At 34.2% G+C, this 21,353-nt stretch overlaps 1 protein-coding gene across 1 annotated transcript in view; it reads left to right on the top strand.

Moving 5' to 3' along the window:
- The window catches only part of FAT4 (FAT atypical cadherin 4), a 157,915-nt gene that overhangs the window by 6,897 nt on the left and 129,665 nt on the right, over positions 1 to 21,353 (top strand). The window lies entirely within an intron of this gene.

Here is a 21,353-nt window from a genome sequence, read left to right as displayed (position 1 = left end):
AAGTGCAAACAAAAAATCCATTTATCTAAGTTAAATCACTGCACTAAAGACAGCCTGGTAAGGAAGTCATAGAGGCTGAGCAATTTCAGACTTAAGAAATCCCTGTTCCAAAATGAAACATTTTGGTAGAAATCAGCGTTCTGGCATAGCTATCTAGGGGGAGTGGCAATGGAGGATGGGGGATAGTTTACATCAGGACGGTATTAACTTTCACATCCTCAGCAGTCTTGGCAGTTTCTTTATAGACAGTGACTAATTTCAATGTGCCGAGCCAAGTTTGGGGAGATTCCTGATTTCATCTGCCTTCACATTTTAGGCACCGTCTTCTGACTTAGGGTAATCCTTTCTCTTCCCTCTTGAACTAAAGTATATAATGTGCTGTGAATGATCAGAGATTAGAAGCTGTTTCTTGAGACAAAACTGTGTTGTTCAGTGCCATGGCATTGGTACAAGTTGTTCTGTCTGCTGATGGGTAAGAAACTAGCTTTTCCTAGCCTAAGCCAAAAGAATTCCAAGCCTGGCTTTTCCTGGGGTATATTTTTGGCTATTACTGCCTCCGTGTATCATTGATTTGTTTTGTAATTGAAGTACTTCCAATGTTGTAATGATGATCAACTAGAAAAGATATAGCCAGACTCTGAAAAGCTCTTGCCTGCTGTTCCTGAAGCTCTCCCTCTCCACTCCCTTCAAAGACATTCTGGTGCCAGTCAGCCAAAAACACAAAATATCAAATGTGGTTTGTGATACTTGGTAGTAACCCAGACACAACATGCTAGTGAAATTGAGGCTCATGTGTTTCTTTTCTTGCTTTCTTTTCTTTCTTAGAGAGGTGAGGGGTTTTCTTCATTTAAAACATTCATTTATTATTATTATCTTTTTGACTCCCCTGTAATAGTTCTTTCATAATAGCTATCTATATCTGTTCTATGGATGAACTAGTATATTCATGGCCTAGAGGATATTAGAGATATAATTATAGATATAATTCTTGATAATTCTTAGAGATGTAATTCTAAGTGGAGTTCAGTATTATCATATTCACATAGCCCTGAAGAAACTTCTAACCCACATGTCCTCTTTTACCTAATTAGTTTTTTAAAGACCTTAACCTAAGTCTTACATGTTGAACTATGTGGATTAACGCAGGGCCATGATTTACATGTAATTTGATTTCAGTTTGGGCTTATTCCTCCCCTAAACCCATACCCTCGCTCTACCTTCCTTCTCTGGAATTATTTCTTAGATGAAGAGATTCAATGAGTTTAAAAACTGAAATATTAACGATAGGCAATTTATCATTCTAGACTTTCGCTAAATTTATTAAACTGTAAAACAAATTATGTTATTGGTTGTTTGATTCAATGTATTACATTTATTAGAATTATATGGAGAATGAGAGTAAATGTCCATTGTTATCATGGGGAGATTTATTTAGTCTTATTAATTGCCCATTAGATATGCAAAGATTGGCTTAGCTTAAATTTTTAAATTTAAGATTTAAATTGCAGAGACAACAATAGGCATGAAGATTAAAAATAATAATTGTAAATCATTCTGTAAGTAATAGGGGATTATGGGTCTTACTTTTTTAACCTCAAATAATACCAGTATGAGAAGTTCTTCATATTTACTGTACTCTATTTATTTAAAAATCTGGAGAGGATTCATCATAATGATTTTTTTTGTGAAAAAAATTGTTTGTCAGGGTTTCTTCTGTGAACTAAAGTGCTGAAATTGTAAACCAAGTTGGAGTTCCCAAGCTCCAACCACTCCTAAAATTAAAAGCAAATGTGTTTCTCCAAAGAATATTGAAAGCAGTAGTTGGGAGCTAGAATTTCATATTATTATTGGTTGCATCTTTCAAGTACATACAATAAAGTTCTTTTTTTTTTCCTTCTGCTCAAACATTAATTTACCATGATTCTGCAAGAAGCAGTTGTAGGTTACCTCTGGTTATCAGAGGTGATTTTTCAATTGTTTGTTTCCATATGCAATCTTTGCTCCAATGCATTATTTCACAATTTATTCATGCACACTGTTAGGAGTCTTGGTTGCTTACTCAGGTTTCTGGCTAGAGTCATGGCTGATCACATTCCATGGGCAAGCAAAGGGTCCGTGGGTAAAAGAGAAATGATTTAATCTGCATTCTTTTTGGAGCTCTGACCCTTGTGGAGGGGGTCGCTGAAAACTGTGGCTCTAATACTGCTCACTCCAGAGATCTGCCTGGTTGAATACCTTCACTATCCCTACCTCTCATACCTAAAACTTTGGCACGAATGAGTATCTTTGAAGGATGGCTTTTGGATTGCAGACACAAGGCTTGTTACCTTTTTATTTTGTATCTTTGTATTCTCAGAAGAGTCTTGATTATGTTAGAATAGCTATTGTACATTTTGTACCACTTATAAGTTCAACAAAATTAATAGAGATGTAGTACATCAATAAGCATTTTTCTTTTAATAAGTGTTTTATAGGAACGTGCAACTTAGGGACTGGGTTGAACTTCTGAAGGTGAGAGGCTTTGTCTCATTGATCTTTATTATCTCCTTGATAATAATCTCTGAGAGCCTAGTATGTTACCTGATGTACACTAGATGCTCAGTACATGTTTCCTGAATGAGATGGTAGAAGAGCCAACACTGGCATGTGTGTTCTCATGCCTCAGAAATAAGCAAGAGAGAGAAGCAAGGGGAATGGAGGAAGCTGGTAAATTCGATCTTGATCGTTAATTGAACTAAGGACATAAAGATACACCAGTTCTCTCTGTTCTACAAATGAACTGAGAATTGTCAGAAAACTCAAAGAGGGAAGAGGAATTTAGGTGGGTGGTCTCATGTGGAACTTGAGGTTTAAATGGAAGGAAATACTGTATATGCTTCTAGGTTGCAGTTGTCAAGTTTGTTGGTCTCAGGACCCTGAAGAGCTTTTGCTTAGGTGTGTCTTATCTATTGATATTTTTTATTTAAAACATAAAGACTGAGAGAATTTTAAAATATTTATTAATTTATTTAAAAATTACATTAACCATGTAACATATTTTTTAAATTTTATTAAAAGGACTTTATTTTGTCCAATTTAAAAAAATAATGAAAAGAGAGACATTATTTTACTTCTTAAATCCCTTTAATATCTGGCTTAAAAGAAGACAGCTGGATTCTCAAATCTTCTCATTCCGTCTATTGCAATGTTTTGGTTAAAGTTTATGAAAATAACCCCTCCTCATTCAGACAGATGGCACTGGATAAGGGAGAGATACTTGGATATCCTTTTCAGATAATTGTCGATTTTTTTTGGATACCACACCAGAATTTCACAAGTGGCAGTTTCTTAAAACTTATTGCAGTGATGAATCTGAAACCCCACCAGTGAACTTCTCATACTTTGTTACGTGAAAATATTGCTGTATCTTGCATTCTGAGTGGAACATTTCTCTATACATGACTTAGAAATACCAGGCATTGATCCTTTGGAAAATATTGGTATAACTGATAAGGATCTTTTCAAAAGAGTCTTTAAGTATATTGACTCTCAACCTCGCAGTAATGGTTTGGAGTGTTCCAAAATTTGAATTGTCCCTTGAAAGCTCAACTTTTATCATTAAGAACATATAGTGTTCATTGTTTTCCTGACATAGCAGCCTCCTTTTGTTCGTTTTCAAACAAACAAAAATGTCTGCTGCATACTCAAATCTAAGAAAAAATAGTTTCTCTTTCAAGTGAAAATTGTATTCCACAAATAAAGCAGCTAGTTCAGCTTATAACTCAAGCAATCACACACATGCTTTCCTTTGAGACAATACTGCACGTAAGTACAGATTGATGGTTCTTTGTGCACATTTCAACCATTTGTCACACAGAATATTGAAAAGACATTGAGATTTAGGGTCTAGATTTAATAAAATTAATAATCTTACTATTTCTTCAAGGAAAGTTCTTCTGTTTTTAGATGAAACTGGCATTTTATTTTTACTGGGACTGTCCAGCAGTGAAGAATACAATGACTGCTGGAATGCTTTGGCGCTCTGCTTTGCTTTGTGCTAAGGCACCAGCAGTTCGACCTGCCAGTGCTTTTTGCACCTCTACTGTAATTGTCAACACAGTGAAAAGGGAAACTATGTTTTGTATTATCATGAAGACAGTTTGATTTCCTACGCATCTTTAGTGGGTCTCTGGTGTGCCTAGGGCCCCATATTCCACGACGAAGAACCACAGGTCTGGGTACTGAGATTTTTGCAATTCATTTTTTTAAAAAGCCACTAGAAATATTCTATTAAAAGTGTGTTTACAATATTAGGTGAACAAATTATGATTCATTAAAAATTAGAAATGAGATTTAGCAATTGATAATAAATTATTTTCACAATGAAATGATCAAAATTTCCAGGAGGAACAATGGAGACATTTGTAATATCAATAGTAAATACCACGTTTAGAAATGATTTTAGAATCAGAGTTAGTGCACCTTCAATTACATGTCTGTGTATCTTGCGTATCATACCCCACAGGCAAAATATAAGTAAAGAAAATTGAATATATAATAATAATTAAAATCATTATTATTATTACAGTAAAATTTATTGTTTCGCTATGTTGACTCATTGAGATAAGTGCTAATTGCTTCTTTCGAGATTTTACCATTTGAGCCACCCAGCAGCATTAGTCATATCATTCCCACTTCATGGTTGTGGAAACAGTCTCAGAAAAGTTAAGTGATTTGCTGAAGTTGAGATAGAAAGGAAAATCACACCTAGATTGGTTAGGCCATCATTTGTATTCTGGCTGCTATCCTGTAAAGCTAGGGCAATCTACGGCCGTTGTTAAGAGAGGGGCTCTTTACTCGGTAGATACAAGTACTATGTGTGCTTTTGATAACCTTGTTTCCACACTCTTTTTGGTGTTAAAAAGTCTTCGAAAAGTAGTATGATGCATTGTCTGAACTAGGAGAGACATGATTTTTGCCACCTTCGTCAAGGCCGTCCGCCGATGCTCTGCACTCCTACAGGTCAGTTTCTGGCAGCAACAACGCTCCCAAATTGAGGGTATGTGGAGGTGTTCGTGGCGCAGGGAGGGGACGGGTAGGAATACAGGAGAGGGGAACTGGGACAAAAGGAGGGCACAGGTGTGTGTCTTGACTCTCCTAATCCACAGCCCTCTACAGTTTGGAAGCAGTCGCTGTAATTTATGAAGGTGGAGAATCCAATTTTGGATATTCAGTTGGTAAATCCTACTCTCCTAAGGAATAATGATGAATGTGGCTGAACAGAGTGTGAAAATTGTATTAAAAGGAGGAAAACATTTTCTTACTTCGTTGGTTTTTGATCTCCACAGTGGTTTTTTGTTGTTGGTGATGTTGGTGGTGTTGTTTTGGTTTTTTTTTTTAGCAACATACGATTTATTTTCTGATTTTATTTTTGCCCTTTTGGTATGCCTTTAAATTTATTAAACAAAATACTGTGACTTAAAGGGCTCTGTCCGTTTTCAAGACATGTACAAATGTGTTTCACAGGCAGGAATATTGATGAACAGTAAAGCTCATGCTGCATATTTCGTGCATGGCTTTGGGATGCTCGATGTGGTTTCTCTGTTTTGGTGGTAGACTTCCATGGATATCATTTATCTTCTGACGCATTTATTTTTTTTTGACTTTATTAAAACCTGAATCCTATTAATCCTTTATTGTTTTGTTAAATTTTGAGGCAACTACCCCAGGAGTACTTTTGAAAGAATATTTATGTACTTCACGTCTTGTGGAATCAATTTTTCATTGCATTGTCTGCAGCTTGCGCTTGGTCATCATTACCGTGAAAAATGCCTCATTAGCTGTGAGGGACTGTTGAGTTAGTGACAATAGAGGATTCCACGGGCCCTGAGGTGTGTCCTCTCTTCCAAGAATAAATAAATCTAAGGTTCAGCTCTTTATAATAGCCGTAAAAATAGGCTGTATTCAGAATTAGGAGGTTGGAAGTGGAAATAGGAGAAGAATAAACTGGCAAATGACATGGGCCAAGATGAATTAAAGAGTTTTTTAGAGTGTCCTAGATATGGAATATGGTAATTATTTTCCAGTGCTTTCAGGGTCTAAGTAGTCTGTAACAACAGTGGCCAATTTGAGTAGTACAATGAATAAGGAGGAGAAAGTATGAAGAATGCAGAGAAGTGAAAAACTTTTTAAAATTCTACTAGACAAGTATTTTTTCATAAAATATATACATGTAACATATCTGTATGTATAATATCATATATAAACATGTATGCAACCTTTGTACAAAGGTTGCTGGATTTCCCTGGTGCTAATCTCCTGAGCCAAAATGGGACAATAAAGCCATGAAGATAAAACATAATCTAACTGGGAGTTAATTTAAATGTGATGATCAAGAATTGACTGTAAGGATACAGTTTCCAGACATGTATCCATATGAAACAATCAGGGGGTAAAAACCAAGTTTTAAGGTACTGAGGAAATGTTGAGAGACATTTGTAAACTCTGCTTGACAGCTGGCAATTGGAAATGAATGGCACTGCTGTGGATTATTTGTTTCAGACTATTGACACTTTTCTGAAATGTTTTATCATGTATAGAGTCTAACATTTATAAAGTGCTTACATTATGTCAAACGCTGGTGAGCACCAGGCATTGTCTTGCCTTCATAGTAATCCTGGAGATATGCGCGACATCTCTCCATTTGATAAATGAGAATATGGAGGCTAATGGGTTAAGTTTATGGAGCTGGTTTACAGTGGAAGCAGATTTGAACCCAGTAGTCTGACTCCAGAGTCAATACAACACTGACTAACCACACACGTTCTAAGAATGGTTGATGCTTGTCAGTACTTTCATAGGCAGACGTGTTTTACTATGTAAAGAATTGTTCTCATATTTCGGTATTTCTTCATTCTGGTGACTGAAGAAATACAGGGTAAGTGGAATTTAGTCAATGACCCAGTAGTAGGATTACTTTGGTCCCTGTTCATCTTTATTTAGGTTAGACTTGAATAAATGAACCTATAATCTGTCACTTTTTCATTTTGTTTTCTTCAGTTTGCAGTGACAATATATTTTCATTCTTCCAGTTCCTGCCTCACTTACTTTCCTCCCTGCCTTCTTTCCTCTCATTATCTCTTAAATCCACCCCTATCAGGCTTGGCTTCTGCCTCTAGTGAAATTACTCTCCGCAAGGCCACCATGATTGCCACATTCTTACATCCACTGGGCAGTTCTCAGTGCCCATTGAATACGTACTTCTAAGTCATCAGACTCTGAGGGTTTTTTATTCTGTTTCTTGGACCAATTCCTTCTCAGCCTCCTTCACCAGCTTTTCTCCATGCCCTCAAATTTTAAAGGTTGGAATATCCCTGAAATCAGTTCTTAAAAAAAAAAAAAACTCTTCCTTTTTAATGTACACTTATTCCCTTGAAGATCTCAGTTAATCTCACGATTTTAAATAACATTTATGCGGATGACTCCAAAATTTTGTCTCCACCCTCTATATCTGTCCTGAATTCCATATTCAGATAACCAACCACTTCCTCATTATGTTTGATTAATTTCTTAATAATTTTAAATTAACCTTTCCAAATCTGATGACAATCCCAAATCTTCTAACTGTTTAGATCAAAAAACTTGGAGTTACTCTTCGACCTCTCATTTTCACACCCTGTGTGCAATCTGCCAGTTAATCTTGGCTTGCTCTTAAAAATATATCCAGAAACTGATCTTTTCTCATCACTTCCACTATTAATACCTTGGTCTAAGACACCATCCTCCTTCCCTTGGATTACTGAAGATATCTTCATACTGATCTCCACCATTCTTTTCTACTCTTCTCCTTCCTTGCTTATCTGCTTTATTCCTACTGGCTTCTTGCTGTTCCCAGGACTTGCTAGGCACACACCCCCTCAAAGTTCTTCCTCCCGACATCTATTTGGATAATTTCCTCCCATGCTTCAAGTATTTGCTCATATCTCACATTCTAAGAGAGAATTAACCCTCCTTTACTGACTTATTACTTATTACCCATGCTCCCATCCTGCCTGACCTCTACTTCCCTGCTGTAGGGTTTCATATGCACCCCTCCTTAGAGTTGATCAGCCTCCTTCACCAGCTTCTTCTCAAGTCCCAAAATGCTAAATGCTGGAGTGCCCTGGAACCAGTTCTTGAAATTCTTCCCTTACTGATCTACTCCAATCCGCAGAAGTGAGGAGCCCAACTAATCCCATTACTTTAAGTGCTGTGTATATGCTCTATAGGTACAAGTGTGTGTGTGATAAAATTGGCCAATCGATAGTTTTGATTATGTTTTATCTGTCTTCCTCCTGCAGGAATGAAGTTCCACCGGGGCAGGTATATTCACCTACTATGTTCACTGAGGTACCTCAAGAGCCTAGAACATTACTTGGAACATAGTAGGCACAAAGTCTGTTTTTGCTGAATGAATGAGTGAACTAATGAGTAGATGAACTGACTTCCTCACTTCTGTCCTTGATCTCTTCTATCTAGTCTAGCAGCTGGAGTGATGATTTAAAATGTAGGTCAGATCCTTTCACTCACTTGCTCAAAACCCAGGGCTTTCCATTTCACTCACAAAGAAGCCAGATCCTTATAGTGAGTCCTGAGGTCCTATGTGACCTGCTCTTGTCAGTTATCCCCTGGCTTCTCTCCCTCCTGGCGCTCCCTGGCAGAGATCGCTCAGCATCCACAGCGTGGGCTCCAGGCTCCTGCCTCCCCGACTCGTGCTGGTCGTGCTCTCTGCCTGGACGCCAGCTTTGCGCTCCCCTCACCTCTTTTCTAAGAGTCACCTGGCAGAGTTCTTCTTCCCTCAGCCTTCGTTTTCCTCTTTCCTTCTTTCTGTTTCTTCTTAGTCCTTATCATCACCAACATAACACATATGTTACTTCTTTCTTTTGTTTACGGTATGTCTTCCCTCTAACATATACATTCCCCCAGGGGAAAGGTTTTCGTCTGTTTACTATTGCTGTATTCCCAGCACCTTCCACAGGGCTGGCTCAATGCAGACGCTCAGTAAATCTTAGCTAAACTAAGGAATTACTGTCGAACTTGCTGCAAATACGCTGCTGAAGCGCCAGGAGCTCAGGCAGTGATGCGTGCTGAAGGAAAGGAGTCATTTTTCATGTCTCAAGCCAAGCCATGGAGCTTCTTCTGAAATTAGTGAAGCTAGCTAATTGGCCAGGGCTGATTTTCCTGGATAAAATGACAGTGGCTGCATGACTTGACTGGCTAAGAGCCTGTAACTCAATCTCCAGAAATCTGCATTGTCTAAAGTACAGTGAGATCACTGATGCTTATTTTATAGACATTTGGGTAAAGTAGAACATTTTAGAATATATATAACAATGTGTGCTACTTCATTACCATGTCCTCTCATTTCCTTAGAACTTACCAAATTTTGCTTGAGAGACCACATCTTAACTTACTGTAAACCATGTTACTCTTTAGCAAAATAATGAGGACATAGGAACCTTTTAAAAATCACTACTTTGAATGTTGATGAGTTTAGGTACTGTCATTCTTTTTTCAAATTTACCATCCTTGGTCAATATTTAACATCAATGAGATTAGTAAACTTGATTAATAAAATGCAGCAAAGAAAATGATATTTACCATTTCATTCTGACTGAAGTTTAGGAGAAACTGCAAGCTTTTGATGTGGAAGAAGCTGAATTTAAATGTCCTCACGATTACTCTCTGAATCTCATCCTCATCCGTGGAATAGAAATGATAGTAGCTTATTTCGTGGCTTCTTGTGAGAGTGAAAAAAAAAAAAGGTACGCACTGAAGTTTGTAAGTTTCCTTCCCTTTTTCCAAAGTATAGATACACAGAGAACTATGAACATTAGGGAAAACCACTTTCTATTTCCAGAGTGTTTTAGAGTGCAATTCTTCTTTTTTCTTAATTTCCCTAACAAATCTGTAAGGAGGTAGATGAAGTGGGTTTTTTTTTTTTGTTCTTTTTGTTTTTTGCTTCATTTTAAGGAAATGGCACAGAGAATTTCATGCTTTGCACGTGGTCACAAATGGAGACAACATGCAGGTTTTTCTAACTTTGGTCCACAATGCTTGACACTAAACCACACTGCCCAGTCTGTGGTTAAGTTAATGCTATTTACTCATCCATCATTTTATTACCATTGATATAACTCAATAATAGTTATAGTCCCTTAAGGGAGTGAACTTCCTGCTCCAGAAACTTTGTTGAGATGCTTAGTTGCTTACAAAACAAGCAAATTAAAATAGATTATTCAGTGTTTGTTTCAGTTTGAAGCCTTCTGTCTCATTTAGATGAAGACTGTTCATCTCTCAATTGTCAAATATTAATGACGATGAAATCATGTGTGTTTATCTGAGAACCTATTTTGAAAACGTTTTTGTCAATTATTTAATGCAATTCTCTTAATTGAAATCAAATTGGCTGATCTCATCAAATAAAGGTAAAACTATCTTTTTTTCAAAACGACTTTTTAAAAACAAAACAAAAATTCTGATATCTTCTTAAGTGAGAATTTTCTAATTCATACTTAAAATATTTTCCTGAAAAGAAAAATACTATATTGCTTTCTGAAATTGTTCAAAATAAGCAAATACCTAAAGAAGACGTGCTTCCCTCCTGCTGGCATAGTGTACTGTAGTATGTAACTTTGTTTTTCAGTCAAAATATTTACTCTTTATGTTTATATATAATCCACCTCATGCTACAGTGGGTTTGAAGCAGGTTACAAAAGTATAGATACAATGAAAGGAGGATAAAATAGTTAAATGACTCTCTAGGAAGTAAAAATAAGCATAGCTAAAAAATAACCCTGTACTATATAAGATTAGCATTCAGACATGTATGACTTAGGTGGTCCACTAAGTTTATATGCAGCTTCTAGAGGCCAGATCAGACAGAGAAATGAGATCAGGTTTATACATCATGGTGTCTTGAGACTACAGGAGCTCATACAGTGTAAGAGAGTTAACAAAAGAAATACAGATTTTCTAAACCTTAGGGAACTAAGAGGAATTTATCTCAGATGCTCAAAAGAGATCTACTTTTAAGTGATGATTTTTTTCAAGGATACTTTTACCAATACAATGACAGAATTTCAACATCTCCTATTGTGATGTCTTTTAGCATGGGCTTATGACAAATTGTAAAAGTGCGATTCTAACAAATATTTTATTTATGGGTCAAAAGAGATTCCCCCATTGGTAAAGTGCTCTTATTTGGCTTTGTTTCATGTAGTGGGTTAATATTTTATAATCACACAAAGAGCATTCCTATTGGGGTTTTCACATTAGCATATCCACAGCACATCACAGGGTTTCAGGAAGATTTTAGCTTAATCCATGAGGAGACTTCTATTCTTTTAAAGGTCCATTTAAGGCAATTGCTTAAAATACTTGGCCTAAATCCAGCAATCCGTGTCTTAGATTGTGATCATTTCTTAGAAACATAATTGAGTTACTGAATTTCACTTGAACTTACTGGATTGCTTTAGTGTACCATTTTCCCTCACCAGTAGCTATATGGCGGTCCTTTAATTGCTACACAAAGTTGACTCAGTTTTTTTTTTTTTCAGTATGGTACCTTAAATTCACCACTAAAAAGATGAAAATACTAATTCATGTGTATGACTAAATGGAACAGAACTGCCTGTGTTGCAACTTCAGCTTAGTATTTTATTACTTTGCATAATAAAATAGGGAAAGTTATTTATTTATCCATTGAGTTGTAATTAATTACAAGTAAGCAATGAATCTTTAGCATTTCAAGTCTGGAGCCTGGCAGATTTAGTACACACTTGACCCCTGACTTGCTGGAAAATGAAGGAAGTGGGAGTAAACATTTTCTTTATAGGACAAGATGCTTTAGGATGGGAGGGACTCCATGAGCTTGCCAAAGCTTTGGGTCAAACTGAGCACAGATGGCTATAGCTGATAAAGGTGTCTATTATTGTATTTTCTTCTTGGCACTTTTCTGCCTGTGTGTTTATACTTAAATGAAGAATTTTTTGTTGCTCAGCAACCAAGAGAATATACATTTAAAGGATACATTTTTGTTAACTAAAAAAACAAAAAAACTGGTAGTTTTAGATATTGGTTATTGGAGGTTAGGGAGGTGTTGCTTTGAGCAGTATTAACATTAAGCAAAGGTGATTTTCCAGGAGAAAGTGTTTGTTATTCATGTCTAAAATTAAATACATCACATTATACATTTACTTCTTAGCTTGTCTTTATCTTCTACCTCAAGTACTATTTGAAAAAAAATAGCCTAAATTAGTGTATTATTTTAGTGAATTTAACTTCTTATGATGCATAAGGGAAACATTACATTTGCAGAAGTGAAACTATAATTTAAATTTTATTTTCATGACTTTAATTTTTCCTAAAATCAATTATTGTGAAACCTCCATTAAAGGATTTAATATGTACTTCAATTTCTGAAGGAGTTCTATGTTATTCTTAATAATGAGTAAACTTGTGCACTGCATGATTAAATGTTTTTTATAAATAAACATACATTTGGAAGTTAGAATAATTTTGTTCAAATCCTGGCTTCACCCTTTCATGCTGTGTGACCTTGAAGCAGAAGTTAAACGTCTCTGAGCCACAGTGCCTTCATCTGTTAAATAGAGAGAATTCTAACCACTTATTTTAACCACTGCAAATAGCAGTGCATAGTTTCCTAAAAGTCTGGTTTACTTTTAGTGGTGCTACATTCAGTTATTTACTTCTTGTGTGGTCCAGAAAGCAATGATTAAAAAGAAAAAAGTGTAAACAGCTACTGGGCATGTAAATAGCTACTGTTTATGCAGGAATTGTGATGACATTTCTAATGATACCATGTAAATGGGAAACAAAACCAAACTTACAAATTATATTTCCTGGTTTTAGGGAGATTATTAAGGAAGCACATTAAAATAACCCCTGGTAATCTTCTTCATTTATTCTATATCAGGTAGAAAGATCATTTTTAAATGACAGTGACTAGTGAGCTGGAAGACATAACTAAGAAAAGAAAGATTATTACCTAAGACAAGGAACAAATGTAATTTTTAAAATATTGATTTGCATATAATTTACATTTAAGTTAATTGCAGGATTCTTCTTTTCATGTTAATATAATACAAAACCAGATAAGTATTACCCAATTTTGGACTGTGTTCTGTTAAGAGTATCATATACTGAAGTCATTTTAAAACATAGACAGCCTATCTGGGATAAACAATTTAAATAAAAACTTTATTGAAAGGAAAGTGTTAGAAATTAGATTTTAGAACATATTTGAGCTCTAAAAGCCTTTTGTTTCAATTTAATACCATATTTGAAACATTTCATAGAGAGAATTTTAAATATTCCAACTAATATCTGATCATTGTAAGCACTGCAATTTTAGGAGTTCTATTTCTAAGAAAAGACATTGTGAAAGCTGTTAATTTTACTTGTGCTTTTCTGAATAAGGAGTCTTTTTTCTATTCCAATAGAGGAAATGAAACATGGTACTTCTCTGATGTCAAGGCACTGATGCTGTAACAATTTTAAATGTACTATGATTATGGAGGCAAATACCTTTAAACAGAATTGGAGTGGTAAGAGGATGACAGTTTTTGTTGATTTCCAACTTATGTGTCACACACTGTACTATATGTTGTACAAGTATTATCTAATTTGCTTCTCTCAGTAGTTATTTGAGGAACATAACAGTATCTCCATTTCATAGATGGAGCACCAAGGACCATGACAATTTGAGTAAGTTGGTTTGTGGTAGAGCTGGATTTGCGTTGATTTGGTTCCAAAGCTTTTGTTCTTTCCACCACATTCTTCTGCTCTTTAACTATTACACATCATTGTCTGCTAATGTAATAGAAATAATGAGATTAAAAGAAAAAAAAAACCCATAAATGTAAAAAAGAGCATTTGTTTGAGTCTTGACCTCTATCATAACCAGGTCTTACTTTTTTGTTTGGAATATTTATATAATGAATATGCACTTTTTGAAAGCTGAATAATATAATCAAATAATATTTTTTAAAGAATGAATAATCTTGCTTCAGAGAACATCAATGAATTGTGTTAAACTATAAATCATGTTAAAAGGCAAGACATGCTGAGAATCACAGAAAATTTCTATTTGCTAAGGGTTGAATTCATGATTAACTGAATTAAATTAGATATTAAAATAACTCTGAAAGCGCTGTCTCTATCACTGATACACCTAAACATATCTCCTAATTAAATACTTTAAAATGAATTAATCAATTTATGCCTTTAATGATGGCTTTGGAAGAAAGAAAAATATAATATTTAACTTCAATTTAGTTATTGATAATTAATATGGATTTAGTCATGAAAGAAGGGATAATATGGAGCCCACACTTATAAATACACCTATATATTAAAACACCTATGTACATATAACCCAGTATATCTAATGTGTGAGTTGCATTGAAGATTAGTGTTACTGTGCGTTAAGTTTTCCTTATAATGTTGTCGAGTCCAAACTTGTTCTGCTTGCCACATGACAGGCCAATAAATCGAGAGATGAGGTGTTGGGGCAAGAAATAACAACTTCATTCGGAAAGCCAGCAATCTAGAGGATGGCAGACTAATGTTTTGGAGAACTATCCTACTCAACTCAGAATTCAGACTCCTTTTATACTAAAAAAAGGGGAAGGCATGTAGTTGGTTGTTGCAAACTTACTGGTGTAGGAATTCTTTGTTCTTGTAGCTGTCCATGTGGGTCAGGTCATGGTGCCCCTGTAAAACCTTTAATAAAACAAATGTTATTTTCTGTTCTGCAATTTACTATCTTTATATAAGTGCAAAAATGTTAACATCCTTTAATGTCAGAGCCTTGAGAATAAGCTCTCCTGTATATTTCAGGCTAAAGGCAACATTCTTTTACAAAAGGTGCACAGCTAACAAGACTAAGCCTAGAAAACAGGGCACCGGGCTAAAGCCAAAGGAGCAGATCCAATATGGAGTCGGATTGCTCTTTTCTGTTACAAAATGAGAACACCTTTGAGAGCTTTCTTGCAGTGTTTCTCAGTAGATAATTCAAGCAACTTCAGGTTTCCAGTTTCCTTCTGAGATGGAAGATGTGTACAGAAACAGGAGAGTTGTTAATCGTTTTCCTGGCCATTGTATATGTTCACCATGTGAAAATCTTGTTTCTGCGCATTGTCACTGAGGCAAACCAAGGACTCCTAAATTAGAAGGGATAAGTGCTAAGACCTTGTCGTTTTTAAATTGTGAACAATTTATTTGCCTTTGTATTGCCTTCCCATTCTCAACTTTCATTCCTGTATTCAGTATGCCAGACATGGGGTTTAGTACTGGAGATTCAGATTTGCATTTTACAGATCTAGGCCTCCAGGGGACAAACAGTCTAACAGGAAGACAAACATCACATAAACCATTTTCAGAAAATGTAGAAGATTGCTGTGATGAAATAAAGTTTTACCAACTGATTATAGTAACTGGTTTCATACAATTGAGATTATCTTACTTAAGACTTTAGTTTTTGTGCCTCATAAGGGGTTATCTGCATATTTTAAATTATTGGAAGTGAAATCATTTCCTTGGTCTCTATTCGGAGAAGACATCTATTAAACAATATCTATCTTTAATAGTTTCCTGTTTTTAAAATATTTGATACGAGATATCACTGTGCAACTAAATAGAGCTTGATTTAAAGTATGTCTACCTTGGGCCTCATTTCAGAGATGCTTTAGTATCTGAGACACTCTTAGATGGTCTGAGGCAGCTTCTCAGTCCCAATGTGCCTTCCCTTCTTCCTGCTAGGACCCTGGGCTGTTCTGGGCTGCGTCTCTGCCCTGAAGAGCTACCTTTGCTCTACAGTGCCTCTGTGCATGCGTACATTTGATGAAGATGTGTATCTTGGTGAGGAACTCTATTCATTTGTCTTCAGCATTATTTCTAAGTGTGATAATCATTATTAAACAAGAACAGTATGGCTAGTAAATAATATTATTGAACAATAATGGCAACTATCCGTAAAAGAATATGAACTATTTATTAAGAAAAAGTGGCTATTTATGCTTTTTGATTCAAATCTCAAAGTAATGCTATGAAATAGATGTTGCATTTTAAAAACATTTAAAAAAGATTTATTATCTATTTTTCAAAGGAATAACAGTAACAAAAAGTCAAAAGAGATCTTATTAAAAGTATTTATTCTTAGCATAGGGAACAACATTTTAAGATTGTATATACGTGCTTTACAAAGAATATTTATATCCAAGGTTTTGAAAGTAGAATCAGAAGGTGGAAAAGGACCAAAAGAAAAGTGATAAAGAGAATTTAGAAAAATAAATTGTAAAACGTCAGTAGTTTTACAAATGAGAAAACTCAGGCTTAGGGAAAGATAAATTTGCACCCTCTGGGTCATACAATTAGCAAGGCCTAGAGCCAGGACTGACCCGCAGGCACTAACTCCAAAACTCATCTGGACCAGTAGCACATTCTGACTGAAGTTTCTGATATAGATATCAGTTAGGGAGCTTTTAAATAAGTAATTAGTATTTTCACTGTACCCGGTATATTATTTGTATAATTTTATATGTGTTTATAGCATAGATGGTTTTTAAGATCACTTTAAGCCTATTCTGGAATGAGTGATAAAAAATGGATTGAATGTAGAAGAGGATTTTAAGCAAATGAATCTGGAAAAACATTCTTTAAAATATCACTGACTTACACAAAATATGAGAATGTATGACAACATTTTCTTCAACGTGCTTTTTCAAGGCTTTTATTGTTTCTATTTTGTAGATGCATAATAAGCAAAATTTAAACTTGTAAAAATATTCCATTTCCATATGGTCTCAAAACTTAATGCACATGAGGATTCCTACGTGGATGCATATTTTAAAATGCAGATTTTTTTTAGAAGATCCAAGAAACTTTAGATCATGTCATTTTAACGAGTCCCTGAAGTGATTCTGATGCAAATAGCCCACTGACCTCATTGTAAGAAACTTTTCTTCTTTAATTGGTTAGGTTTTTTATAAGAGATTACTTACACTTTTGCAAATTTGGGAAGTTCTCTAAGTAGTAGTAGTGGTAGTAATAGTAGTAAGATTTACACATGGAGTCCCAGTGGGTACCTTTTCTCCTTTGATATTTTTTCAAAAATACTAGAATACTTTGGTTTTAGTCGACAAGCTGTGACAGGTGTCTGTGTCAACTAATGAAATACTAAAATGTAAATTGAATAAATAAAAATGTACGTGCCCTATTTATTAATTAAGCTGGTGTAAATGTGTTATAAATAGCTATCCAGCTTTCAGAATCCCCTCCCTGCCTTCTCAGAAATTATTTTTAATGAGATAGCTTTTACGTATTTGTTTGTTTATTATTTATACATTTCCTTATTTTTTTAATGAAGTATACTCAGTTCACAATGTTGTGTCAATTTCTGGTGTACAGCATAATGTTTTAGTCATCTGTATACATACAAATATTCTTTTTCATTATAGGTTACTACAAGATATTGATCTTTATACATTTACTATACGTTTAGAAAGAAGATGAGAATGATAGATTTTTGTTGGTATTAGTCAAACTTTCAAAGATTAAATCATCTTACAAAGGGCAATATTTCCCAGGGAAATAAAGGAAAAAAGAACAATATGAAAGAAGCATATAGTGTTCCAAGTATAAGGGACTGGCTCTGTGAGTCTTCCCGAGGAGAATATATTTAAAAGGGCCTAAAATAAGGATTTTTTTTTGCTTTGAACAAAACGTATGAGACGTTTTTAAAAGTACATGAGGTAGCCTGAGGCAGTAGTTATATGATAATTTATGCTAATATTAGAGACTCACACTTAATAACAAATCATATATTATGAACTCCACTGGCTTATTTGAGTAAGACCTCTTAGTGTTCATATTATGGTTCTATAACTGTGGAATTACTTTCAGCCTAGAGGTCCAAAGTGTTTCTTATTCCTGAAGTCACCTGAGAAGTGAAATATGAGGTATAGTAATACCCACTTATGAGAAAATTGATCAGTTGTTAATAAAACTTGGACAAAATTTTAGGATTCCCTCATTTGTTCAGTTATTTTTTTAAGTTCTGACAATATATTGTACAATGTCTTTTAATTTGTGTATATTTTCCTTTATCCAAAAAGCATTTACATTTACAAATAAGAGTATTTTTACCTGCCCACTCAAGATACAATCAGTAACTATAGATGTAACAATCTATATGTAAAAGAGTAGAACACTTGAAAGAAATTGCAGTTTAGCTTAATTGAAACATGTGCCTAGCCATCTGGAGCACTTCTGCATAAAATAAAGACATTTGGCATTTTAAATAAAGGATTTTGAATTAAACCAGGAATCTTTTGTCTCTTCCAAAGACATTGATTTATTGGAACTATGTGTGGCTTTCCCTCATACAAAAGATTAATGATTTCCTAAATGTTCTTTCATTCCTTCTTTATATAAAATGAATCTATAACAGTTAAGCAAAAGGAAATCTTTGAGGTTCTATGCACAAAGGTGACAGAAATATTGCAAAGTATTTTGTTTCGACAATTCATCAAATGATACAAAATATAAATTAACTTTAAAAATGAGCTTGGCATTATTGAATGTTGGTTGAATGAATTAATATCTTAATATTACATATGAGTGAATTTTGCAAAATATTAAAGAGTACCATAAAATAATTCTAACTTTTGATCTACAAATTTCTAAAATTTCAGCATGGTGATTGGTGCTGATAAACTTAAAGAATCAAACAGATCTGGACTTACCAATATGAACTAACTTACTTATATACAGGAATTTTTAAGAGTAAAATTTTTATTAAGCTCAAATAATTCTAAATATTATAGTTCAAGTGATTAAAATAGCTTTTATATTATGAAATTGAAATTACTATTGTATTTATTGTAATAGTTCTTAGTATTTTAATTTTTGAATATTATTTAAAATTTCTATTGAGATTACATAACTGACATTATACATTTATTATTTACAGTCAAAATAAGAACCGAGTTACTTCTTCAGTGACCTATGTTAATGTAGAACGTTTATTTGGAGTGGTCACGAGAGAGAGAGATTTTTGTTACTTCTTGTATAGCTGCAAGTTAACATGCAAATCTCCATAGTTAAACAAATTTGTTTCATATAACTACATATATTCAAGGTTGGGCAAAAGAATTAAGCCAAGAAAAACAGGAAAAAAATTTAGGACCACTAACAAAATCCTGAAAACCCACTTGAAAGTGAATGAATTTTATCAATTAGTTCTTTCTTGGCTGATTGGAGCTCCTTTTCACTGACTGGCACATATATTCTGAATGAAAAATACAATTACATGTTAAAAAATGCCATCTTAATTGTGTGTAAAGCCTGTCTTATGATGTCAAAAATTATTAAATAGGTAGCTTATCCTTTGAAAGGCATCTATTAAGTTTACCAATAATTATAATTGTATTGAGGTTTTATAGTTACTTGGTTTATCATTTTAAAACAAAGTGAGATGAGAATTCCTGAGTTACTTCTTTGAGTATATGTTTGCATGAGAAACACATGGATTTGGCAGATAAATAAATAAATACAATTATTCTTTTAAATAAATAATTAAATATACTTTTATATTTCGTTAGTTCTTACCTAGAGTAAGTGCATTCTAAGATTAAGTTTCCAATCATAATAATTTTTAGGTAACTTATTAAATTATTGCATGATGTATTTTGTTAAATTTTATAGTGTTATTTGGGTTCTGATGTAAATATATCTAAATTAAAAAAAAACTAAAATTATCTTTTTAACATTGAGAGCATGAGGTGTGAATATGTCTTCAGAAGAGTAATATTGTTTAGCATATAACTGTTTGTTGGATGTATGAAAGGGTTAGCTTAATTTTGCTTCATATGAAAACATTTAGGTTTTTGTGGAGTTTTACATTTTAAGTCTCCTTTTATGTTTCAGGCTGCTGTTTCATTGTGTCCATTAGGTTATTATTATGACTGAGTGATGGTCATACTATCTATTTTGGTTTTCTGCTTCCTATATTAGACAATACATTTTGATCTGTATTGTGTGTCATTTCATTATACTTGCAAAATACTTCTTTTCTTAAGAAATTTACTTAGGCTGTTCCTACAAGTAACAAGGGTAGGGTCCAAGATTGGTTTCATAACTCTCTCTTATTCTCTCTCTGTCTCCAGTACATGCACGTTCACAGGTAACTATATATATATATATCTCCATTAATTTAAGAGATGTGGTGAGTTCTTAATTTTTTGTGGGGGGTAGTTGAGTTTATTTATCTATTTATTTTTAAGGAGGTTCTGAGGATTGAACCCAGGGCCTCATGCATGCTATGCATGTGCTCTACCACTTGAGCTGCACCCTTCCGTGAGTTCTTTGTTAATAGCTTACATTTTAAACCAAAAAAATTATATCTCTGACGTTGTATTTTATTTTTGTTTAGGCTCCTGAATTAGAAAGATAACTTTTTTTTTACATTTTTTCTCTTATATTCTTTTTTAGTATGAATATACTTTTAAATATTTAAAAAATCCTAAAATAAATAGTGTAATTGTCAAACTTCAATATGATCATGGCTAGCACTTAAAATTTTTGTAGATGCCATCATATATATATAATTTTATTCTTTATGGTAAGAACAACTGGTTGAAGAGAGAAACAAAATTTTTTATTATTCCACAGCTACAAACATTAAAATAAGATCTAAAAGCCACTGTATAGAGCTTTTTTTTATTCATTTTCCTGCTGTTTTATGTCTTATTATATTAAATCAGGGTTTTTAAACAGAGATTCGTCTGTGTGCAATTCTTTTGAATAAGTATTCTGAAGTAAATACATCAATGCTATATGGTTTGGATACTACACAATGGGTTGTAATTAACTATACAGGCCAATATTAGTTGTGTGAATGTTTTATTTACTAGGTAGCAAATGTTCTGCCCGATTTTAACACAATTTAAGTACGAGCTACACAAGCTTTAAGTAATCCATCATTTTGCAGTTTTAAATCCTATACAGTGAGTTCTTCGTAAAGAAATGTGTGGTTTTTATCATCAGGCCTCCATATTTTTCTGTGTAAGCTGACGTACGTCTTTAGATTCTCTGCTTCTACCCTTCTGCATACTGAGAGCTTACTCTCCTTTGTCAGTGCAGACATTTTCAGAAACAAGTCAGTGTTTTACCTCAGTTATGTTGAACTATCTCCACTGCTTTAAAAACAATGGTGAATTAAGTACCTTCCCTTCATGGGCCTGGTTACTTTCCAGCTGCCAAGGCTGAGGACCCCCTCTGCTTTACCTCCAGTACGTGCTACCACACAATTT

The sequence above is a fragment of the Vicugna pacos genome, chromosome 2 (assembly GCF_048564905.1).
Source record: "Vicugna pacos chromosome 2, VicPac4, whole genome shotgun sequence".
NCBI classification, from domain to species: Eukaryota; Metazoa; Chordata; class Mammalia; order Artiodactyla; family Camelidae; genus Vicugna; species Vicugna pacos.
The sequence above is the reverse complement of the archived record's forward strand: the minus strand, read 5'-3'. Positions and strand labels throughout refer to the sequence as shown.